This window comes from Setaria italica, chromosome V, assembly GCF_000263155.2.
Source record: "Setaria italica strain Yugu1 chromosome V, Setaria_italica_v2.0, whole genome shotgun sequence".
Taxonomy (NCBI): Eukaryota; Viridiplantae; Streptophyta; class Magnoliopsida; order Poales; family Poaceae; genus Setaria; species Setaria italica.
The window spans coordinates 26,446,030-26,452,181 of record NC_028454.1 but is presented as its reverse complement, the minus strand read 5'-3'; the positions used below and the strand labels follow the sequence as shown (position 1 = coordinate 26,452,181).

At 42.1% G+C, this 6,152-nt stretch overlaps 1 long non-coding RNA gene across 6 annotated transcripts; it reads left to right on the top strand.

Annotated features, from left to right (window-relative positions):
* The first annotated feature begins 60 nt into the window (after positions 1-60).
* LOC101772170 lies at positions 61-3,711 on the top strand. Of its 6 annotated transcripts, none has more exons than XR_002677886.1 (5): positions 61-404; positions 834-1,350; positions 2,432-2,540; positions 2,741-2,865; positions 3,236-3,711. It is a non-coding gene; the product is annotated as an uncharacterized LOC101772170 (long non-coding RNA). The 6 variants fall into 6 exon arrangements; XR_002677885.1 differs by having other exon boundaries at positions 61-554; XR_002677888.1 differs by having other exon boundaries at positions 66-404; positions 1,202-1,350.
* The last annotated feature ends 2,441 nt before the right edge of the window (positions 3,712-6,152 follow it).

The window sequence follows — 6,152 nt, the reverse complement described above, 5'->3', positions numbered from 1 at the left end:
CAACCTTTTAGTCCAGACGTGGGTCGTCTACCGCGTTCAGTTTTCCTTTCCCGTTTCGTTCTCACTCCAATCGCCATCCACCGCCGCCGCTCACCATCCGCACCCGCTGCCGCCGCTCGCCCGCAGCTGCCGCGCCGCCCCTCTCCTCCTCCGCATCGACCCCGCGCCGCCCCTCGCGCACCTCGCGTCGACCCCGTGCCGCCTCTCTCCTCCGCATTGATGCCTCGCGCCCCTCGCCCCTCGCGTTGACTCCGCGCCGCCCCTCTCCTCCTCCGCATCGACGCCGCGCCGTCCCTCGCGTCGACCCCACGCCGCCCCTCTCCTCCTCCGCATCGACTCCACGCCGGACGCCGCAATGGCCCGCCGGCGCTAGGTTCGATCCCCTCGACCGCCCGATGCCGCCGGTGAGCCCCTACAACGAATTGTGTTTGTACTGGTCCGTAAGATGTCGTATTCAATTAGCCACTGGAAGGACCCATCGCGTGAAGAACGGAGCTGCCGTAGTTTGGTATTTGACCGCCAGCTGCTGCCGATTCCGCCGTTGTTCGTCGTCGGTGAGCGCCCCGCCCGTCCCCCGTTCTCTCCCATCTTCCATTCGCTGCTAGCGACGGCGTGACCCAGATGGTCGAGCCATGTCCAAAGCAAACCATTGTTCCTTGCAAACCTTGCAGATAACCCGATGCATACCATAGTTCCCCAATATTCTCGTGAGATTTGGCATAATTATTATATGTTGCAAACCTTGCAGATAACCTGATGCAAATTGTAGTTCCTAGCAATAAAAACCAGTGGAAGCCTTATGTTATTTTGTTCGTATTGATCATCCCTTGCAGATAATCTCCTCCATGGCAGGCAGCTCACTCATCATCCCTTCAGCCTGCAATTTTGTTCATATATATGTGCGTTTCAATGGAGAATTTGTTTGGTGATACAAGTGATACAACCTATATGTGCACTTATGTTTCCCTGTGTACATTTAACCGTGTAATGTGTTGAAATGCATTTAAGTATTATCTATAATGAATACAACCGAACCTTGTGTTTTTTTGATCCATCTTGTATAACCATTATACTGAATTTTTATTCGACGTGCCTGATTTTTGCTCTCATTACTTGCAGTGGCGCTAGTTCACTACTCACTCATGCTTTGTTTTCTGCATTGAATACATGATTTGGAATGACTTGCTTCCTCTCCTCTCAGTTTATCTCTCACCTGTATACAAAGAGCGGATGAGTGAGCTGGATTATGTCAGTTTACAGCCTGAGCTCCCATGAAGATCATGGAGCTCATTGCCAGAGGCCCAGAGCCATCATCAGCTGTCTTTAACCTGCTGAATCTTTTCCTACAAAGTATGTTTATATCTGAACTTTATTCATCTGCCTGCAGCTCCCAGATCACACCTTTGCAAACAGAAAAGGTCAAACAAGCTTGCCCTTCATCTGCATTATGGCAAAGGCTGTAAATATACATATAATTACTCTATATGATACTCTAGGTGTTTGCAAGATAAGATTTTTGCATTCACAAACGTCATTATTTGTGACTAGAAAACTAGATGCTACATTAAATAAATTGGTAAGTTCTTATGTTCATTGGAGACAGTGGAGAGATCGATTCCCCTTCCCCTGTTCCTCTATGTCACTGCTAGACCTGAGGAATGCATATATATACATATATATGTGCGCGCGAACCATGCTCAAAATTGTCTATTTGTGTTACTCTCTTGAGAATCTGCACCATGGGTTGTTGCCCACGCTTGTATTGTGATCAAGATTATGGGGTTTTTGTAGACCTTGCAAGTGTCAATTGAGCTGGACCAAGTATTTGGATTGGAATTCTGTTTTTCTGTGTCTCAAGTAATTGACCAAAACTAGATGTTCTGTGATGTTGCAAGTGATACAGTCTAGATGTGCACTTGTGCTTTCGTAGACCCGTATACATATTAGTTAGTCCAATTGCAACGCTCCGATTAAGTCTCCTAGTAATGTAGAAATTGTTTCATAAAAAATGTAGAAATTACCTGTTCTATCAGATTTCTTCTTGCCTTGCCTAGTTTGCATATTTTTTTATCTGTCAAGTGACTCTTGGTTCTTGGATGCTGTTGCATAGAGGTTTCTCTTTTAAATGCTTTAACTTTTGTATTTTTCCTTTTTGTACTACAGCTAGAGTATATATCAAACCAGTTGAGAATCACAGAAAACCTTATTTCTTTGAAGTATTACCATGTTCATTTTTTTAAACGGATTGATGAGTTTTATTTGTGAAGAGTGAAGATGCGTACCTGAATTAAAGAATGCCTTTTAGTAATTGCATTTTCAGTTGTATATACTGTTAAAGGAATTTCTGGATTGAAGTAACTATCTTTTGCATTTTCAGTCTTAGCAGTTAGCATCATTGTACAATCTTTGACACTCGTCATTTTCTTTTCAGGTCAATGACATTCGGATGTATCACTGGCTGGTGCGCCATTGATCAGCTCACACTGGATATATTCCATTACCAGAATAAATGCCTTACTGATGCCCCCCAGCGATAAGAGGTACGAAGTGTCATTTCCCCTGCTTCCATCCTCATGAATTTAATTAAATCAGGCACAATAAGGACTTAACAGTTCGATGCCTAGCTCAATGATGCTATCCAATGACAGTCCAACTTAATTCTCTTCAACAATATCATCAATGCTCCTTTTTAGTAATACGACTGTGCAAAACTGAGTCAATCGTTTGCATGTATTGACAGGATACATAGCTTGGGACTAGATGAAGTGAACTATCTTTGATGTCTTGCTGATTTCTGGAATGTACTGTGGGGTTGCTGCTGCTTCTGTAGCTGGAAACGCTGGCCACATGCTCGACCAGTTAATGGTGAGGACACCATACGCCTTTCTCTTTACTCATCTCACCCCAGTTCTAGCTAATTGACTGTAAATAAGTTTGTATAATATAGATACTAAAAGAAACCCTGTCTCTTGTATCAGCTGCCCTGCTATTTACCAATTAGTACCTTGTTTTGGCCACTCTAATTTGATAGCTTGCTAGGTGTGCTCTTAGAACATGAGCACAGACTTCATTCAAGTTATATTGAATTTAGATAATCCTAGTAGCGAAGAAAATTGAGTCTTGTACTTACACCTAGGATTTGTGTTATTCATTACCCATGTCAGTGTTTGTATCCTTTTGATTTCAAGCTCTGTTTGTGAGAACATCTAACTACAGCCTGTTATTCTTTATGCAGTACAATGGTGTGTTTGTGACACGTCACTATGACAATGGATAGAGGTTGATGAATTAAACTAAGAAGTGGGAAAACTTGCTGATGTTTTCCTCAAGCAGTTAGCAGTCCAAGATTTAGTGATAGCAGGGAGCAACCAGTTTGGTTTTGTTCTTAGGGCTGATAATAGTCCAGCAGCCCGTTCAGATTGTCAACACTACAGTATAGCGACAGCTGGAGATGCACCATAGTGTCACTACGGTGCTGAAGTACCTAGTCATTTACGTGCATAGGCCGTGTGAGGAGTGTATTCCTGCACTCGAATTTCTGATTTTGTTGTAATTATGAGTGCACACATTCGACATTCTAGGTGTAGAGGTTATGATCTTTTCTAATTTGCAGGATAGTGTGGTATGTACTCATTTCAACTCATTCTGACAAGGTCAACATGAAGTTTGAGTTTGCAATGTTTTTGCAATGACAAATGTCATTATTTTTTACCAAGAAAACAACTCGATGCTTGACTGTATAAAATTAAATCCTTTACAGTCGCATGTCATTATTTTTCATCAGGCTACAAGAGTTGCTATTATAGTTTTATAATGGTTTCCTAGTTCGCAATGATATGATCAATATGTTGTCTTTGCAAGGCAAAGAGCCTTTTCCATTCACACATGCCCTTATCTGTGATTACGAAACTAGCTAACTCAATGCTATAATGGATATAATGAAGATTTTGTGTTCGCACATGGCATTATTTACAGCCAGATAACTTTCAGTTAAACATTCCTGGCTAGTTGTTGTTTGCGCTAGTTGAAACAAACAAGTTCCATACTGCAATAATCCACTGTTTTTATCCGGATTTAATAGCTCAAGGTAGAAGCTATTAAATAAAATAAGAACCTAGTCGTGCCTCAGGTGATTTGCTATTGATTGGAAATGAGACAGCAAAATGAAATGATGATGCATATGCAATTGATGGCAGCACAGTGAAGCAAATGCCTGTTCCTACCTGTACCTGCACATTTGGCAGCCATCTGCGCACGCCATAAAACCACCGCATCGCGGATTCGCCCAGCTCAGCCGCAGTGACATATACCCTCCCCTTCACACACTCACCATCACCCAGACTGCTGCCACCAACAATTCGCGGTTGCTGCTTGTGTTTGGGTCCACCACGATGTGTGAGGGGCGCGCAGGTACGTGGGCGGGCAAGGCGTGGTGCTAAAAAAACACCCATGACGGAGGTTGCGGTCTTGCGCGCGGGGAGGGAAGTCGGCCTGGTGCGCGATCGCTTGAGGATGGCTCGGGTACGGAATAGGATATTCCGTACCCTGGGTACTAAATAGCGGAGGCCTAGTTTTGATACCTAGATCCAATCATGATATATATATATATATATAAAGGAAAATTTTGGAGAGAGAAAAAATTCAAATCCTATAAATACTCAATTGTCAAATGACTCATTGAAAATTTGAAATATCCTAGTGAGTAGAACTACCAATATCACATAAATCTAATAGGTGCCTAACGTTTCGGAAACATTTACCAAATGGCAAACATAATTTCTTAGCAAATTTATATTGTTGCAGGACGTTACCCAATACAAATCAGCTAATATATGGCCCATACCTATAAGAAAGCTTTAAGCAATTGGTATCAAAATATTCTACAAAAATAAAAAAGAAAATAATGTAAGGTGTAAAAAGTATATAGCTGTTGAATAAGCTTATAAATTCTATAAAACATCTTTCGAAGCCATTAAACTATAAAATGATTGTAAACCTTCTAATGAGGATAATAGTGGCATTGTTCAAAAGAATAGCTTTCTAGAAGATAACGCCAGCCTTGGACAGCTAGAAGATCATAGGCACTTACATGGAACTTGCGGTAATGTTGCTACATATTATAGGTATTTACTCCCCACGTTTTCTTTTGTTTGAAATTTTGACTTTGACGATCTCTATAGGAGAGAGATGTAAGCCTTACACCTCTAGTAAATATTTCAATGACTCGGAAAGACGCATGTGGAACGGCTCACAATATTGTACCACCGGGGGAGTTGAGAGTCAAAGCATTGTGGAACAAGATAGCAAGATAACTAAATCAATGCCACATCATGCATGGCAGCCATCATGATAGTGATAGTATCTAGTAGTAAGGCGAAGCAACAGTATCATATTGAGGATCATCATCAGGATACGCATATATATTTGATAAATGTCATGGCGCGTCAACAATCCATGAAATAAGATTATATAATTAATAAATGTAATAATAGATGGTACGGAATCTAAACAAGAAAAGTCCATCCCTTCTTGTCAGATTGTAACTTTTTTTCTTTTAGACAAAAAAGATGTAGCCTTAGAGTTCTCCCCCAAGTAATCTAACGTTTTCTTGATCGGTGTGGCATCGATATTAATATACCATATGTTTCTTTTCCTATGTAGACTCTACAAATATGTAAAAATAAATAAAATTAAATGAAAAAAGTTGTTTTTTTAACCTTGTTCTTGCTGAGAACAGCACTTATTTATGACCCAGAGAAGCAGTATACTAATACAGTGAACCGTAAATGGTCAAAGTTAGGGAATGCGGTAACTCTCGGAGTCTCTGGGCCCAAGAGACCAGCGAAAGAAACAAAAAGTTGACTGTACGTGCTTGGTCGGCAGCTAGGTCGAGCGCGGTAACAAAAGTCGTGTGTTATGTGTACGTGTCCAGTGTGCATCCATCAAGAGATCACTACTGCATGGTACCGTACGTGTTTGGTTGATGTTTCCCCGGTTGATCGCTTCAACCGGCCAACCAACGCCGAGCATCCCTGTCGTGCATACGGACCTTTGCTGGGCGAGGCGGACTCGAATGGACGCCTGGCTCGGCTGCTCGCTTCCGTTCCAACCAAGACCAAACAACGCCGCCGCGCAAAACCCACCAAGCTGCC